The sequence below is a fragment of the Ambystoma mexicanum genome, chromosome 5q (assembly GCF_040938575.1).
Source record: "Ambystoma mexicanum isolate Mex_15411 chromosome 5q, UKY_AmexF1_1, whole genome shotgun sequence".
NCBI classification, from domain to species: Eukaryota; Metazoa; Chordata; class Amphibia; order Caudata; family Ambystomatidae; genus Ambystoma; species Ambystoma mexicanum.
This window is the reverse complement of record NC_090933.1, coordinates 729644204-729663213: the sequence shown is the minus strand read 5'-3', so window position 1 is coordinate 729663213 and position 19010 is coordinate 729644204. Positions and strand designations below refer to the sequence as shown.

General features: G+C 44.3%; 1 protein-coding gene across 2 annotated transcripts in view; it reads left to right on the top strand.

Annotated features, from left to right (window-relative positions):
* The window catches only part of UBE2W (ubiquitin conjugating enzyme E2 W), a 508430-nt gene that overhangs the window by 14765 nt on the left and 474655 nt on the right, over positions 1-19010 (top strand). The window contains exon 1 of one of the 2 annotated variants that reach the window (XM_069621215.1): positions 3299-3376. The exons of the other annotated variant lie outside the window; for it this stretch is intronic. The gene's annotated coding sequence lies outside the window, so the exon portion shown is untranslated. Of the gene's footprint in view, positions 1-3298; positions 3377-19010 lie in introns of those variants that run through there. 2 annotated transcript variants of the gene reach the window in all.

The window sequence follows — 19010 nt, the reverse complement described above, 5'->3', positions numbered from 1 at the left end:
AGTAAAGACAAGTCTGAAAACCATACCAATTTAGACTGTAAAAGTCTTTATTTCTTTGTAAAATCAAGTCTGTTCAATTATCCTTGTAACGTTATCTTAACGAATATAATTAGGAAAGGAAATGAGCATAAAAATAAGATTCCCATTAGAAAAAGAAAATTTGCATTATGGACTCAAAGTCCCGTAGTCCCCCCGGTACTGGGACGAAGAAGAGGGCTGCAGAGGAACAAAACTGCAAAGTGCGGCTTGTTAATGGGAATGACCCACACCTGAGGGAGGCTAGGAGACTTTAAAAGCCCCCTGAGGAGCGAGAAGATTCCTGGACCACTGTCGAGCAGTAGCCTGTCCTAAGAGGGTCTTCATCCTCAGATGCTTTAATTGCAGAGGTTGCACAGTGGGTAACGTTGGTGAAGGAAGCTTGCCCTCTGGAAACCTGGACTTCAGAGGCTGCGCAGCCATTAACAAGGCTATCTCTGGTGACAGGTGGGCACCTTTGGAGCAGTGGAAGCTCGGTGTGTGAGTGGCGTGGACTGCGCTTACAGTCTGCCACTGATTGCCTGACTGCTAGGAGCAGAGACGGAAACAGATGCACACGCCATACCCGGGCAGTTCACAAAGCTATTGTGACATCAGAGCGCTCTGTGACCGCTCGCATGCTCAGAGCAGGTACTTAAAAATAAGAAAACCATAGCGTAGAGGAAAACACGAACAAGGGCAATTTTAAATACCGAGCTGGCCAAAAGCAGAGAAAGCATTATTTTGTAACCTCAATTGACACTACAAGCATGTGAGTTTACTTAAAACCCAGCAACAAGATGGGGTGATAATTTCAGAGCCCATTACAAACTACCATTACCTAAGCCAAAAGAAAGTTAAAGCAAGGCAATGTAAGATCAACAAGCCTTGCCAAAGACTGAAGGTCCCAGAGTTTGTAAATCTTCTTGCCGATGTTTGAAGAAGTGCATAGCAAAAGCTTGTATAAACACACATTGCCAAAGTCAAGGAAGAATTAGAATAAGACCGTACCATTGTCATTGTTTGGTTGATGAAGTGTGGAAACCAAAAGTGGCAAGAAGGCTGCCCCTCTGGAAAAGGTTATTCGGAAGGAGAGGATCATAACTTGCAGAGGTTTTGGAAGTCAACACCAATGTGAATCTTGTCTTACACAAAGAATTGCTTAAAACCTGGTGTTTTGAAGCAAGAGGCATTGCAAAGTTGTTTTGAGCTGATATCAACCGAAGAGGCACTTGTTTGTAATTTGCTGACCTGGCAGGGGAGTATATCGGGTCAGAGGTTATGATAGCACTTTATGCTGCCCGGGCAGGGGAGTAAACCATGTTTATGAAGTGCTTTGAAGTAGTGTTAACGAATCATCCTGACAAGCTTTCTTTGTTGAAGTATCATATAAACTGCTTCAGAAGTATATACATGTTTCCAAACAAATATGTTATAAAACAACTGTTCTTTTATGTTATAGTGCATTTGTATAGTGCCTTATGTACCATTTGGTATGATCTCAAAGCGCTGTGCGTTGCACGCCCTCTGGGACCATGGTCCGTATCGGTTGCGAGAGTAATGTAGCATATAGTGCTTGGGTGTACTTGGTATGTGTGCAGCCGGTGCGGACTGCACGTGTTGGCTGCTTTCGAGTGCTAAGTGTAGTATGGTGGATGTAATAGATCAGTGTTAATTGCGCAGCTTTGAGGGTGGTCTCTGAGTCTGCATTCTGGCAGCTATGTGCAAAAAATTGTGTGCTGCTAGGCCGTTTTGTTCGTGGGGTATAGCTGTGTTATGAGTGAAGTAGGTATGTGTGCAGCTAGGGCGAATTGATTGAGGGTTGTAGCTGTGTTGTATTATTTGTTGGTATAAAGTGGAGGGTGAGCATAATGGTAGGAATGAGTGTATGCCGTTACCGGTGAGTAGCATCATATGGGACGGTTACGGAGCTTAGTGCGCCGGGGGAGTCTGCAATAGGGGTTTGTGGTAATAGATTTCACTCTTGAGTTGGTCTCGAGGCAGGGGTGGTGAGGGGGCTATTGCCGGTTCATTTGTAGAATTTTAGGCTGGGTTGGTGAGCACTTTGTGGGTTGTATATGATTTCTTGAGAGCGTTTGGCTGAGCATAGTTGCTTCTGTCATGCCGGCACACAATTGTTAGTTATTATTCCTGGCTAGGGGTTGCCTCTATTGATACTATATCACCAGCAATACTTTGAAGGCAAAGTTTGGTGCGTGTAGCTGAAAGACAATTTTTATGTTGATGAACTAGGGAAGTGTTCTTGGTTTATGCGAAGAAGGTTGTTTGAGTTCTTACTATTACAAGTGAAAGGGGACAATCCTTTGTTGAACAATTCTGAAGCGTTGGATCATTTGTTATCCAGTTGGAACCATAAAGAACTGTTGGAACTTTGTTACAAGACAGGATGTCCTTAGTCTTTTGGAACTGTTAAACAGAATCCTGCTTGAATCTGGGGAAGGGGAATTCTCCAGATTATAAGGAGAGACAGTTATCTTGTTGTGAACTGTTTTTGCAACGTTTTGAGTTAATAAAATAGCATCTTTTTAAAAACCTTCACAAAGTTGTGCCCCGTAACAGTTCTGACCTCTCACAAAGTGCTGCTTTTAGTTCCTGTTCTTTAAGTCTTTAATTATATCCCTGTAACTATGGCAGTGTGCATATCCACAAGTGATCAGCCTCGACAAAAATGCATATGGGCATCTATCTGGCCATACATTTAAACACATTTCTTCTCCTTATTTATCACACAACTTTTCTGCCCCACACCCTCCCCTGTTATAGCTTCCAATCTCGCACTGCATTCAATGTGAGCAGTAAGGAGTACCATTTGTGTGGGGGCTGCTTCACCTCATGTCCAAATCTCCCAGGCACACCAAGAATAACGAGGCAATGCGACTCCTTTTCTGTTACCCAATGCTGACCCTTTCAGTTTGGGATCTACTTGATTGCTTGTGAGACCGCCATGTGTTTATGCTCTTTGGGGTTATTCCTTGTTATTTGCTGCAGCCCCACGCTTCTAATGCCCCAGAAATGTTCACATTAAAAAAATCCAACTAACCTCTAGCAGATGTGCCTGCCTGTTGTATAATTTAATGGGTTCTTGAAGTTAATCAAGCTGTGATGAGTTGGACCCTTTTATAACATTTTAACATTTGACCAGACCCATGTGACACATCAATGGGAAATTAAATGAAGTGATGATTTTCAGGCCAAATGATCGGCTAGGCGCTTGTCACGTTTTGGTTGGGTTCAACATTATGCGCTTCATCTTGTTCCATAGGCAACCTTTACCCAAGGAGGTTATGTAATTGCTGTGCAAATGTGGTACCGCTCATTGATCCAGATAAGATCTTGAGGTGTGAGTATTCTGCTCCCTATTTTTAAAATTTGAGAGTAAATGTGATTTCAAGAGAGTAAAATGAGTTTTCTCCTTTGGAAGAGAGTAAAAAGTATGTGACATCCAGCCGGCATGTGGAAAGAGTTAAAACTGTAGGGAAATCCTTACCATGCGGCAGCTTTCTGCATTGTGACAGAAAAACAGGTTACTCTCACTTAACAGATAAAGCACATGGTGCAGTGGCTCAAACACCCTTTCACCAATGGAACAGATGAGAACGAACTGAGTTTCCCTTGTGTATAAAGCAAGGGTACAAAAGCCGGTAAAGCTTGTTAACTCTTTGCTCACACATAGCAGGTTGCTTTCACTGGGAATAAAACATACTTTGTTACAACAGAGAATTCTCAGTTGTAACTCAGTTTTCCATCTTATTAATTATATGATCCTATAATGCAAGGAACATAAATATGCACAATGTTTCTGTTTGCTCCATGAGCATCTATACACATAGCACAGCTGAAGCTGAATGTGAAAGTATTCAGAGAAATAATTCTGTTTCAGAGGCTTTTCTCCATGGCCTGCAATTACATCCATGTAGATAAAAATCAAAGGACGTGTTCTGTTTCTGTTAAGTAGCCTGACCTTTACACTGCCCTCTGCTCTAAACTGGTGTGGATCATTATGCAGGAAAATAATAAAGATGTCGCGTTTCCAGGATTGTAATGCATAAAAAATGCTTGGTACGATGCTTATCTGGAGGACTGGTACCACTATATCTGTTTGCACCTTTAGGAGGCAAGTTACTCAGGGGTAAGGTGGATAGCTCTTCCCCCTCATTTCTGACCTCTTGCTCTGTTTATGCAGCCAAGATAGTACTCAAGCACACAGGCAATGCTTACTACATTTGGGGGTTGGTTGTTGAAAGAGGAGCAATAGTGAGTCACAAAATTAAGGCACGCTCCAAAATGTGTACTTGAAATTAACTAGTAATAATTCATCCTCGACATGTATGTATGTGGACACTTGAGGGGGCATGTAACATTTTTATTTTTTTAGACCTGACAAGTAGCATGAAACGTCACTTCCCCCTGCATTAAGGTACATTGTATTGGTATGGCCATATTACTTAAAGCATGTGCATTAACGTCTACCACTTTTTATCTGTTTACCATAGCCCCCAGGCTTCAGTGTAACTGCACCCATCACACAAGAATATGCACCAAACATTTTTCCTCAAAGCCTGCATTGCCCAATGACTGCCGCAAGACGGCCTGAAACTGACACATGGTGCTTGGCAGTTCGTATGTGTGAAGAGCAAACAGCCCAACCAGGGTCTTATTTCTAAATAATAAACTTGGCCAATAAGGCACATCCATGGATACCTGCTAATTGCACAGCCCCTCTCATCCTGAAAAAAACAACCATTAGTGCAATGTACTGGACTGCAGCATTTTTCAGGGCATTCAAGAATGTTTGTTAGCATTAATATCTCCTTGCCGGAAAATAATGGCTTGCCTTAGTGCTTTTGGCCAGGTTAACCTGTAACTCTTCTAGAGGTGTTTCTGATTAAGTTGGACTCCCTACAGAAGGAGAACCTTTTTTGTGAAACTTACAACTTTGTTGAAAACTTTCCTACAATAATATACCCTCGACTGAAGAGTTTTGAGTTATTCTTGTCTGTGGGGTCCCAAAACATACATTTCCCCTTCAGTTGTTAGAGGTCAGTTTTTTCTCTTCCTGCTGCCCAAGTCACAAGGTGGATATGCGACAGACCCACACCCTTGGCCTGACTCTCTAAATCCTTTTGTGATTTGGTGCAAATCCAAAAGTGGTCAAACCCCAGATAAAGATTATCCAAACACTGCTAATCTCGTTAGTCATGAAGGTCAAACATTTTTTGAAGTGCAGCCTTTGTAGCCCCAGACCTTTGAGGAGTCCACAAACCACTCGGAAGGACCGCACTTAGGCACGGTTCCAGAGAATATGCACCCTAAAGTTCAAGAAAATACTTTTTCTTCTCTGGGGTCTGCATGCCATCCGTGTGGTCCATGGACTACAGCTGACTTGCACAACATAAGCAGGGGAATAGAGCAGCTTTCGGGCTTGCCCTCTCCCGTACAGAGAATGATATGGGTCCTCCGAGAGGTACATTATTCCCCCCTAATCTGTGCGGTACTAGCAATATTGGTGGGTCGTTAGTCAGGGCTTTGTTCTTCAGCTGGGCATTTGACCTGGCTGATCATCCATGGGCCACCTGTGGCTTACAGGAGGACGGTTAGCGGTCTGCTGACCTGCAATGGGCGGAGGGAGCCCAGCTGCCTCTTGGGGAGACGGATGCGGGCCCTATAAACACATTGCTTTGACCAGTTCTCCCTACATATGGTTTTGGGGGTGGTGGTGGGCCATAGTTAGTGGGAGCCTTGCCCCTCGCAAAGCACCCACATGGTATGGCTTCAGGCCTCGACCAGTGGGCACGTTGGCTCTCCTGCGGGTGCACGGCCAGGACTAGTAGGCACTAACAGCTAGTGTATATCATTTCAATTTGGCTAAAGGCTGATTATGCTTGTTTCCCTTTAAAAAAAACTCTTAAATAGCACTTTTTAAAAAAATGAGTGCAGAACAAAACCTCAAATTATAAAACTGTGGTTGCTGAAAGAAACCTAATTCTACTAGTGCTCTCCTCATACCCAGCCACTGCATGTATGTGTCCCTGATCTAAGAATCTGACTAGGGTTAACCTAGTAGGGATCTTATGCTACCTGGAGACATGTTATGGATTGCCATCTGCAGTGGTTTGATAGCCCTGCCTTTCTTGATTTTTATTTTTTTTTGTTTTTTTTGGTTGTTTTTTTTTTTTGTTAAATTTTGAAGGGTGGAGGAGCAAAGGGGAAACGTATGTCTGAAAATTCATGGTAAGGAACTGGGGTATTGAGAATTGTATGAGGTGCAAGTGAAGGACACAGAGGGTGATTGGTAAGGAGCATAGAGTAAATGGGATAGCAGTATACAACTGGAATGGAAGGTCAGCAGGTTGCTTGTTGCCGAGATCTGTCCCTGAACTGCATGCAGTGGGGCTGGCTTGACCCCTTTCCTTTTTGTGATAGTGAGGCATACTTGCTTTATGAACATATGTGTCAATTAAGACTTATTATATTTTTTCAGGTTGTTTGTATCATGTGACTTGGTGCTCTGAAAGTACACATGGTTGTATAGACAAGATTACAATTATGAGTTGTCATATCGCCATAATGACGAGTTCCGAAGTCCATACCAGGTGCTAACAGCTCTGGCCTTTAACAATGGCTCAGGGACGTTGCCACCTGATACGGCCGAGGTACTCCTCATTATGCTTTTAGCACCAGAGGTTTGTCCCTAATAGGCATTTATTGCTGTGACCCAATGCGTCGTGGCGCGTGTGCAACCCGTTTTCTTGAAAGAACAACTAACCTTACATGGTTGTCATGCAAATGGAAGCAAGGCTCTTGTCGGAGCCCCTTCTTCCATGTTGGCTTGGTGGACATAAGGGGAGTGGTACTGTGTTGCATACTTTTTAGCTGAGTGCGAGTTAGGGTGGGGAGAGAAAATGGCAGGGCGGACCTGAGCAGTTTGATATGCAGACTTATACCATGAGGTTCAGCCTGCGTTCTGGGCGACCTGATTGGCTGTGGCGCCTGCCCCGGGTGCTAATTATATGGTGCTGATTATAATCTTTGTACAATTAATAATAATAATTTGGTATTTATATAGCGCTGCGAACCCTCGGGTATCTGAGCGCTGCTTATTATTACCCACAGGGTGTGGTGCTCATTTATCGACCTCGGAGGGATGAAAGGCTGAGTTTGGCCCCGCCGGGATTCGAACCTGCGTTAGCGGGCTCTGCACGGATGTCAAAGCGAGCGCTCTACTCGCTGTGCCACTTGCCCGGCTGTGTGTACTCACTGATGTTTTGGCTCTGGATACAGACCACTAATAGACTGGCCCCAGTGACATATTGGACCTTGTTTTAAAGAGCGACTATACATGATGGCAGGGTTTTGAAATTGAGATTCGTTGAGCAGGAGCTAAAACTAGCTCCTGGGTGTCAGGCCTCATCCTGTAGGAAGGAACTACCGCACGGGAACCTGGAGCTACCAGAGCTGCTCCTTTTGACTTTGTCCTTTTTATAAGAACACTTGTGCTTAAATGTGTTCTAATTCTTCTTTATTAACATTCACAAATGCTCAAAGTTAATATCATATTTACATGTTTGGAAAGCACCAGTTGACCATAGGAGCCACAAATACCTCATAGTAGCTGTTGGTTTCAAGTTACCCAGGTTCTACTATGTTAGAAGCAGGAGCTAAATAGCTCCCAGCTCTCCTCAATTGCAAACCCTGTGACGGGCGATGGTCCGAACAAGTTTATTTTAAGCAAATTATAACTTATTATATTCCAATGTCATGGCGTGAGGCAGTAATGGTGCCAATATATTAAAAAGGGGACCGTTTGTCACCCTTGAATTACTGTCCCATTTCCTTATTGGCTGTTTCGTTCAAGGTATGTGCTTCAATAATTCTGCAGAAACTACAAAGTTGGGACATGAATTCATGTAGATTGGACCCTATCAATGGGGTTTCAAAAAGTTGGTGGGATGTGTTGCGGTAGATTGAAAGAAAAGATTCATGTTGCACACGCCATATTAATGTTAAGAATGGAGGTGATATTATTAAACTGTTGTAGTTTTGCATGTATCTAGAATAGTTAATGATTTTTAAAAATGACTTTTAGTGTTTTGTGTCAAGAATGATATATTTAGATTTGCATACATGTAGCAGCAGAATGAAGAAAGAATTGTGTTAACATAATATGGAACACATTGTGTAACTTACTGCAATGAGAGCGCAGAGCTTCATACAAAGTGGAAAAAGGCTCTTGAATGGGAAACCCATTATGAGGGAATGCAGTAGTTTTGAACACGCTTAAACGGAGGCCTGGGTTTGTAAAATAGATTTCTCGCTTGTTTGGAAGACTTACTGGCAAAGGAGGAAAGTATCAATTGGCAGAGGATTAGCTGCAACAATGTGAAAAGAGCTATTTGGAGCTGAAATAGAATGAAGGCATGGGCCCTGGGTTTCTTAACTTGGAAATTGTTGTTCAAGTGGCTGAAGAAACATCTGCCACTTGGCACTGTCAATCTAGGGATAGTGGCTAGAACTGTAAAAGGGTGACTGGGAGCGGAGATGACCATGGGTTTATGAGATGGTCAAATAGATTAGCAGGAAAAAGATTATAATGGAAACGGAGGCCTGATGAGTTGAATTGTTGGTCGCATAATGAAAGGGTGCGAGTGGACTTCAAGAATAATCCAGAGTGTTGAGAAACGAGTTAGTGCCCAATCAACACAGCCATTCTGTTGGGGCTTTATAGCCTCAGTGTTCCTACATAAACAATGTGTGTCAGATGTAGCGTTGCAGGTCTGTGACTAAGTGGAAGTTAGGGTTGTGTGTCTTGCAGAAAGAAACCCAAGAAGAGGGTTGGGCTTGTATTTGCAATGTATGTGTAAGGGGATAGTGCACAGTGAAGGCAGCCAATGTGATTGTGGTGGTTAGATTTCCTTGTATAGGGACAACCCATTTGTATTTTCGGTGATGAGTTTGTAAGTGGACATGAGGGAAATGTGGGAGGATATTAACTGTTCTGGAAATGTATATCTACTGTATCTGTGGTCTGGGAGACTCTGGTTAGTTCCATCTCCAATGAGTTGTCTAGCCTCTCTCCCAAAGGCTGTTATTAAACCAAGTTAACTTCACAGCGTGCATTCATTTCGAGAGGTAGGCTATTTTTGAGTGCAGATATCGGTCGTCATCTGCCAACTGAACGGGTACTTGGTTGCATGCATGCAAAAGCAAGCTGAACATAGGGAGTGTGCAGATATCTAAACTGCAAGTGTGGACGTATCTGCTACCTTTAACCTTGTAATTTGGGCCTGTGACACAAATTACATTTTTGGGGCATCAAACCGGGTCTTCTATGGATAATCCTTGCTCTCTCAAGTTGTCTGCGTGTGGGGAAGTATCAGCCCTGAGATGGTCACATGGAGGTGTTAAGAGAGCAAGGCATAGAATAAGCAGTGTTGCATAGCAATTTGCTGTGCAATTCTGTAGGTTTGCTAATTAAATTGACACTTGTGTAGCAAAGCTAGCTATCTAAGTTACCCAGTTCAATGAAAGCACTGCTCATGCTGCATTCCTCCCTTGCGCTGAGGGCACTCTCTACCCACTTGTATCTGTTCACTGCAAGTTAAAATGGGCTAATGACGGAGTGCAGCAGTAATCATCTCCACCACTTAGTGCCGAAGGCCTGTGTCCGACTTCTATGCATGATATTTTTTTTCTTTTTCAAATAATTGAAAATAAGTAATCGTGATGCTATTTATTAAGCTAACTATATTCTGTTTGGCAAAGACCAGTATGTGTTAACTTTTTTTTTTTTTTTGGGAGCCAGACCTGCAATTCCATTCCTAAAAATGTAAATTCTTACATGATGTATAATCTCAGTATTGCTACTGTAAAACACTACTATATTTCCATACTTCATAACAAAGATTATGTTAGTGTATCTAAATCTTCAAGTGTTAACTAAGTTTCATGTTGTTGGGGAAGATGCATCATATTAATAAGTGAACACTTTTATATTCTGATCACCCAGCCAAATGCTTTTGTTGGCAAACCTAGTTCTGTGACCTGGTGATGCATTCAACTGGTGCTCATATGAGCTGATCCTCCATTTCATCATACTGTAGCTTTATTCCAGATACACTGAAAGTGAGATTGGCGCAAACTACAATACCCCCCCCCCCTAATTTGCCTAGTTCTCTGCCTGCTATGCCTTCAACTCTTCTGAGTCTCTTACTTTCTTTGCTCTTACATGATGAATACACAAAGCTAAATTGATAACGCAAAGTAGCAACCAATAGTTCCAGTTATATATCTACAGATCTACTGCAATGCCATACCCTGTAGTCAACCTCCAGAGCTCAGTTTGCTCTGATTATATTTGCATTTTATATTTGTACCTGCGGGATGGAGCTGACCAAAGTGTTTACAGAGCCCATTTATCATATCTATCTATGTCGATTCATGCAGCTATCCTTTTCCATTTTACAGACGCTCATTCATGGTTCGCAAAGCCTACTCGTCCACTCAAGTTGATTTTATGTAGGGCGTGTAGCGTTTGCAAGGATATTTGAAACGTTTATTTAACATGTAGTTTGCAGTAAATGTCAAGTAAAAGCTTCACTGTGCATGGCTGGCCTCTGTGTGGCAGCAGTGTGCCAAACATAAATTGGGTTTGTGGTGACATGCATAATTTTAGGGAGAGAGCGCATTTCCTCAGTTGCCATGTGTTGTGCATTTGTCTTAGGTCAAGTAGGTAAACTAAGTTAATCGACCTGCAGGTCTAGTCATTTTATGTCTTGGGTACACAACTTCTGTGGACTTTAAAAATGTTAGTACAACATTGCTAATCAAATGGGGCTGTTTGCTAATCAAGATAAATGTAATTGGCAAACTATTATTCAATTTCTGAAAATTATTGTAATGCCTTGGACAGGGATGCGTGTCGGTTCCCTGTCTCTTTAACCTCTGTCTGATTTGGGGGTTGCTTTTAAAGGGGGGTGCATTTCCCTGTGCATTTGACACTGACATGTCCAGACCATTATATTGTTTGATTCTACTTTTGGGCTACAGAGGGAACTGGATGTGGTTCATAATTGTGTAAAAAAATAATTGGAAGAGAACATTGCTAGGTCCAATAATATGCTTTTCAGGGGTTAAAAAAAAAATCCACAATTTTAGTTTGAATCTTGAAGGAAACCAATTGGAGGTTACAAAACATCTTTGTTACCTTGGATTTCAGATGTTTAATTGATTAACTCGTTTGCTGCTCGGATGAGAATCGAACACAAGTGTTTTGCTTATCATTAATTCTTCTTGTGAGATGTTACAATGTTTGTGCTATAGTTTATGGCTTGGAATGTTGGCACTTAGAAAATTGTGCAATGCTTGGTCGTCGGGAAGACATTTTGTGAAGGAGAGTTTTGGCCCTTAGGCAGTGTGTGCCAGTAGCCAGAATAAAACCAGATTGGACCTTACTACTTTGGGAGCCTGGGCAAGATGGAACGTCTTGTCTTTGTATTTTAAAATGTTCTCCTGTTCCCCTAACTCCATGTTTAAAGTCCTTTCAGATTGCCTCTCCTCTAATGCATGTGCGCACTTTAACAAATTGGTATGCAGGTGTGGGAACATTTTGTGTGATCTAGGGATTTCTCTTGAAGCTTTTAAAGGAGAATAATTCAGTGAAGTTATTCGAAAGAGAGACTGGATCAACTCCCATTTGTCATCTAAACTATATAAGCTGCCTCCTGCACAAGAAAGGAAACTGAGAAATCTGCCACCTTATCTGCACCAATGTCCTTGTCCGATGTTCCGGTAGACTTATTTCATATTTCGCATGAACACTTCTATCACTGGTGAAATCTGTGCTATTTCTGGAGCGGATACCATAGAACCTGCTGTTTTTGCAATACTAAGGGTCAGGCAGAATCATGGTACCATCTTGTAAAGGAGTGTGGTTAAATGACAGCTATGAGTTTTTCACTTCAGTACATTTGTCTCTGATGTTGTTTTTTTATTGTCTGAATTCTTTTGGGTTCAAATGCGCAATGGCTCTTTTACTCCTATGATTATTGGTTTCTGTAGGGTCATCCAAGAAGTAATGAACTGTACAGCATTTAGTAGCTGATCATTTTATGAGGTGGACAATTTTTAAGATTTTTTTTTTTCTACTTGTTTTAGTGATTGTGTAACTATTATTTTTGAATTTTCCTACTGGAAACGATGTGACAGGTTTGTTGTAAACCAAAACGCGCGCACACAAACTTCCCACTTGTTGATACATTTGGTGTTTTGGAAGCCAGATTTATTGGACCATGTTTTAGTACAGCCCTTGAATAACATGAAATTGGAGAGTAAAATCTGGCAAACTACTTTGGGTCTCTCCTCTTCAATGCCCATTGAAGCTATTTGATGTGAGTTGGGGCTTATCCCCCCTGTAATGATTGTCATCCATTCCATTGCTATGAACTGCCAAACCTTGGCCAACCAATCCCGTTCTACTGGGGGAGGGGGGTGATCCTTGGCCTTTCATTTTTTTTGTTGCAATTACTTCAAGAGCTGCCAATGATAGAATTATATATGCTTTGCGGGTAGTCGTTGCCTATTGGTGTGTCCATTTAGACACAGTAGACTCTACCGTGGCCCCCTGGGTGTCTCTGTTCCAAATATTGCATGCAGATGTTGATTAATTCGTTTCCAGTACACTGCCAGTTTTGGGCACCTCCACCAAGTGTGCAGCCAGTCCCCCACCCCGCCACATCCCCTCCAGCACTCCTTGGGGTATGTTTGTTTCATGCGAGTGGGAGTAGAATGCCAGCATCATGAGCTTATACCAGAACTCTTATTTGCATTGCTTAAGTCCGTCTTGGGATATCCTGCCAGAGCCCTTCCCAATCTTACTGTTGAATGGGTTCCCTTAGCGTTTCTTCCCATGTGGTCATATATTTTGGGGTAGCACCTGGTTCCGCATCTTGCCCTATTCTGAGTGGCCGCCTTCCTCTGTAGTGGATCCATTAGCCATTGAAGAAGCTGAAGGTATTGCATCCTGTCTGTTTCGAACAGCACCATGTCTATCTTAAACGGGGCGAGTGTTTATGTTCTGCCCTTGGAACAGAACCCCCCACCCCCCTGACTTTACTAGATACACTTTCAGTCCTGATACTTTGCCTAATTGTTGGATCTCCCGAATCACCGCCTGGAGGGAATTCTCTGGGTCAGCGAGGGTCAAGAGCATGTCGTTTGCATAAGCCATGACTGTGTGTTCTTCCCGTCCAAACTGTACACCCTTGATGTCGCTGTTTGTACAGATTGTAGACATAAAGGGCTCAAGGTATATGGCAAAAAGGAGTGGTGAAAGGGGGCAACCCTGTTTAGTAACTCTTGTTAGTCCATTCATTGAAGGTCATGCGGTCGGGTCCCTGTAGTTAGCACGCACCATAGCCATATATTTTGGCTCAATGCCCATCTTCCCCAGTGTATTAAAAAGAAAGGCCCATTCCACCCTGTTGAAAGCCTTTTCTGTGTCTAGTAACTGAGACCCACAGGGTCCCTTTTCTTTGGGGTTTTTATCTAGGATATGGATGACCCTTCTGATCTTGTCATGTGTTTGTCGGTGACAGATAAAACCCGATTGGTCTGGGTGAATCAAATGTGATAATAGGGGTTCCAGTCTAGTGGCCAGAATTCTGGTGTAGTTTTGCATCTAAATTGATCAGTGCTATGGGTTTGTATGAACCACATTGCGCTGGGTCTTTGTCCAGCTTGGGGTTGTATTTTGGCCTCTTCCATTGAGGGGGGCAATGCCTCCTGCTTGTGTGAACAAATTAAAGAGGGACATCAGTCTAGGGGCCAGGACGTGCTGATATGCTTTGTAGAACCCTGCTGTGTATCCGTCGGGGCTCACGGCTTTGTTCATGGGTAGGAGTTTTATTGCGTGGATAACCACCTCCTGTGTAATATCGGTGTCTAGTGCTACGCACACTGTCTGGGAGATCTTCGGGAGGGTGCGTGTCCTAAGGTAGTCATTCTGGAGTGTCATCTGGATTGTCGTATTTATATAGCTCTGTGTAGAAGGTTACAAACTGCCGCAATGTTGGGGGCAGAGTGAGCCACACCCCCCTGCGGGGTAGTGATCCCCTTAATTGTTTGGGCTGCCGTCTTCTGCTTGAGTTGTCTCACCAATAGTTTCTGCTTTATTGACGTGTATGTAATACCTATGTTTAAGCGCTAGCGGACCCCATTTGGAGGAGATTTAGTTGCCCTCTAATCTTTCCGTAGCTTCCTAGAGGTGTTGTACTTTATTCTATCCATGACGTACTGGAGATCGCTTTCTAATTGGGTTTCCAGGGCCCGTTGTTGCTTTCGCCAACATCCCAATAGGGCGATCAGCTCTCCCCTAAGGGTAGCCTTAAAAGCATCCCATACCATTGGTTCAGATGTTTCAGCATCTCTGTTAAATTCATAATATTCTCAAGATTTTGGATTCCACCTCCCCCGCAGAGTGGTATCAGTTCTTCTTTAGGGTAGGAACCAGCTCCACAGACCCTTCCAATGTCTGTGTATGTTGTGTTAAAACTATGGGGGCGTGGTCAGAGAGGGTTACCGGAAGAGTATGTGTTGTATTCTGCCCAACAGCATAGGTGAGGCCCAGATATAGTTGATGCGGGAGACTGTGTGATGTACGTGGGAGTAAACTGTGTACCCAGGATCTGTTCCCGTTATTGTAACCCACACATTGTGCAGCCCAAGATGTTAACATCTTCTGTTGCAGGGCTGAAGACGGTGGGGGTTGTGGGCGTTGTGCATTAGAGCTTCTGTCCCTGTTGGGGGATTTCAACCTAGTGTGGGACCCCATCAGTATGGTGTCCCCCTGGGCAAACCCCTCTAGGTCAGAGAGTACACTTCTCAGGAATCCATCCTGTCCTGTGTTGGGAGCATAGACTGTGACGAGTGTGGGGATATACGTGCCCGTTTGCAATACTACAAAGAGAGATCTCCCCACCTTGTCTATTTTTGTGGACAACATCCGGGCGGCAAGCCCTTTTTTTCACCACAATCAGGACCCCCCCCAACCCCCCACCCACTTTGCACTTTGCACTTTGCACTTGCCTGCAAGACCTACTGAAATCGTCTCAATTTTAGGTGGTGGGAGTATGGGTTTCATGTAGGGCTATAATATATGGTGTGTGATGCACTAACAGCCTTTCCAACTTTTTCCGCTTCACCCATGTATTCAGCCACCGTATGTTCAGAGAGAGTAACTTGAGCATACGTGAGGGTTGGCCTGTCGATGCTTTGTTCGGTGCCCCTGGATCGGTTTTTCTTAAGGGCCCTTCCCCAACATGAGCCTGTTTCCCACCCCCGCTCCCAACTTCGCCCAACTGTCCCTTTCCCTCGCTTTCCCTCCCTTTGTCTTCCCTGTCCCCCTCCCCTTTGCTCTGGGGTGGGTTTCATTACCCAAGTGTCTACCGCGCATCCATGCGGGGGATGGACATGCTTTACTCTCCAGTGCCAAATTTCAAGTGTGCGGTCCTTCAGGCTCTCCGTCCCCTGAAGTGCTGAAGTAGATTGTTAATCAGGAATATGAGACCATGCCCTGTTGTTTGTTATGAGTTCTCTTTAGCCCCCGGGTGGTTCTTCTGGTGAGTCATAGGGTGCACCTACGTCCTGGGTTTACTTGCGACCATTCCCAGGGTTTCCGACGTCAAGAGTTGCAGCAATCTCTTAGTCTCGGTGGTGTCCTCCTCATCCTCAAGATGGAGAATCTGTATTTCCTCCTGTTGAGTAGTGATCCTATGCTGTCTGCCTTCCCACTGAAACAGCAGCCCAAATGGAAAGATCCATTTATATTTGATCTGTTTGTTTTGCAGATGTCTCGGAATTGGCCCCATTTCCTTTCTGTTGAGGAGTGTGGCTTGGGCCAGGTCTTGGTACAGGTAGATTTCCACCCTATTCTAGTGTATGGGTTCTGCCAGTCGGGCTGCGCGGAGGATTGCTTCCTTCTGCGGGTATCTAGCCAATGCAGCCATCACGTCCCTAGCTCTGGACTTCGCGCCTGTTCTGTGGACCCTGTCTATCGGGGCATCGCCGGCATGCTCCTTGTCCAGTAGGTCTTCAAAAATGTGATTGACCGCATTTTTCAAGTCTTGAGTCCGCTACTGATTCTGGGAGGTTCCGTATGCCAATATTAGATCTACGGGACCTGTTCTCCAGGTCCTCGCATTGCAGCTCGATGTTGCATTGCCCTTGCCGGATCCTCGAGGCCATTGTTGATGGAGCGGGTGTCCTCCTCCACCACCTCCTGTAGGACCCTTTCAGTTGTGTCGGTTCGTTCTCCCAGATTCAATATTTCTCATCTCCGCTGTGGATTGTGGTTCCTTTCAAATTGTGTTTGGAAGACCGACTCCTCTTGTTTTTGAAATCCTGTCAACAGGCCTCCATGTCCTCTTCTTTTTTTTTTTTTTTTTTTAGGCAGCCATTTTGCGGGTTGTGATGTTAAGGTCCCCTTCCTGTGTGGTTGACTGTTCTAGTGTTTTATTTGAGGGGTCTCTGTGCTCCTGAGTCTCTGGACCAGCAGCGTTGGATGGTGCTGTCCCGGGTGGGAATTTGGGGCTGCTTTCTAGTTGCTGCTGCTTTGCCTTTGCTTCCCGACATTAGTTGTGATCTCGGGGTTCAGGTTATGTTGAAATGCCCCCCCCCGATTCTGTTCCGATCTTTCTTTTCGGAGCTTATGGTTTTCAGTGTCCGATGTGTGCTTAGTCTGTGTGCAGGAAAATGGTGACTGTGCAGGGGACGTAGTGTTAGCTTAGATCCCCTCCTTCCAGGGCCTCAGTGTTTAGTGCCTGGAGTATACCTCCACGGGTGTGGGCTTTGAAACTTTTGGCTGCCAGAATTGCCTTGGTCCCGGGTCCCCCCTCACTGGGGCTGTGTCCGTTTTAAGGACCCTTGTGTGCGGAGTTCCGTGCTTGGGGGCGTGCAGCCTTGAATTTGGCCAGGTGCTTATCCTCCCAGACAGTGTGAGGGCCTCGCCGAGGAACCGTGCCTGGGGGGGGGGGGGGGGGATATCCTGAGTTTCTTGTCCCCACTGGACCAATTGACTGATGGGAGGTGCGGGCCCAGGGCAGGGTTAGCAATTACCTGGGTTAGGAGCAGAGATCCGAGACTGTCTCCGTGTTCACATCTGGCTGCGTGCTGTGAGCTGCTCTTCCTGCTGCTGAAGAGGGAACCCTTTCCCGGGTCCGGCTGACGGTTGCTGTAGGAGCGGTCTGTCCACTTCGCTCCCGCCTGGGCTCCATGTAGCCTGCGGGTCCGCTTCGCCCCCCATGCTGCCTCTTGTGTCCTTGTGGGTCTGCTGTAATTCCCGGGCCATTCCGGAGTGTTGGGAGTGCATCCCTTTTCTCGACGCAGTTATCTGCAGCCCGGCTGAGCCATTCCTGTTACATAATATTCGCCTCCTGGTTGCCGCAGTGCGAACACGCGTGTTTGTGTGTGTGTGTGTGTGTGTCTCTCTGTTGCTCGAGATGAGTCACCGTAGTGTGCTGCTTCCGGGACTGTGAGGGGGCTCCGTTCATGAGCCTTCACTGTGCTTGCTTCTGATAATTATTTCAGAGGGGGACGGAGCACATATTATCTGGCAGTCATCTTGGAATCAAGGTTTGTTTTTAACCACAAACTCTTTAATACAAAAAAGAAAGATTTGCAGCACTCTTTTTGTTGGTGGGTTCTGATATTGAAGATGGAGATTAAATGGAAGGTGTAATCTCCTCTCCTCTTTAAATTGGAATTCGGGGCTCAACTCATCACATACCATGCGTTATCTAATCCTGAGCAAATCACTTTTCATCACATTGCCTTATTTTTCTTAATACCTGTATTGAAAGTCTCACACATTTGGGCTAATCTATAGCGCTACTCTGTAAATAATTATAATTGTAACCATTTATATAATGCATACTGTGTTGGGGTGGCAGGATGCCAAGTATGGATCTTTTTCCTGGCCAGCTCATGCTTGGCTCTGAAAGTGAAACCATACCTCCTGTTTTAGAAATAGCTTGGCTCTATCAATGGATTCTCTAGCTTCAACACCTCTTTGTATTGGTCTAAAAGTGAAGTTTGGATCGGATAGGATGGGAGCAGATTTATCCTACTGGGAAATAAGGAAACCTGGGCTTAAAACCCAGCTTTTCCTTTTCACCAATCCTATTATCCTAGTGAAATAATGTTACTATGTTTGACATGGGGTAGAGTTCCTGGAGTCAGAGTGTCAAAGAAACCACAAATCTAACTGAAAGCTATGTCGCATAAAAGGTAATTAATGTCTGCTATATATACTTGTGAATGTGTGGGAGAGGTTGGTGTTGAGTTTACTTGTTCTGGCAGTTGGGGAGGCTTCATTGTGGGCTTGGGCCACTACTATGGGCCAGAAAATTATACGTGCCCCACCCATGCCAGATATCTCCATTCCTCCCCTGCAAGGTGTAGTAGTATTTCATGTAAAGCAAGAGACCAAATGGGATTTGCGCGTACTCTAATATGTGAAGACCTTGCTGCCTCGCTGTCATTTTATTTTCTTGTGGGCATCTGTCAGATGGGTGGGTGGTATACATCTCTTTTCTAGAATGGAAACTCTGATTTCGTTTTTGCAGCTTTTTTGTTATACCCCAAACATGTATACGATTAAGCTTTGGTAAGGTGTATATAGTGGAGGGAGGGCACAGGGGTCTCCCCCTGCAGTTTGTGGAGTAGGGTAGACCCAAATAACAATATATTTTAAGTCCCTTTTTAAAAGGTCACTCGCAAGGGGGGGGTGGGTCAATGAGTGCACAGCTCCCTACAAAATACAAAGTTTTTTATTACATGCAAATACGACCGGGAGTGTCAGTCAGACCTGTAGAGCTGAAAACCACGCTCGACACGCCTATTCTAAATTACAACTTTTATAGCCGAAAACTGCACATTGGCATAATCAAAATATATTGGATATAACATAATCCCACGTTCCC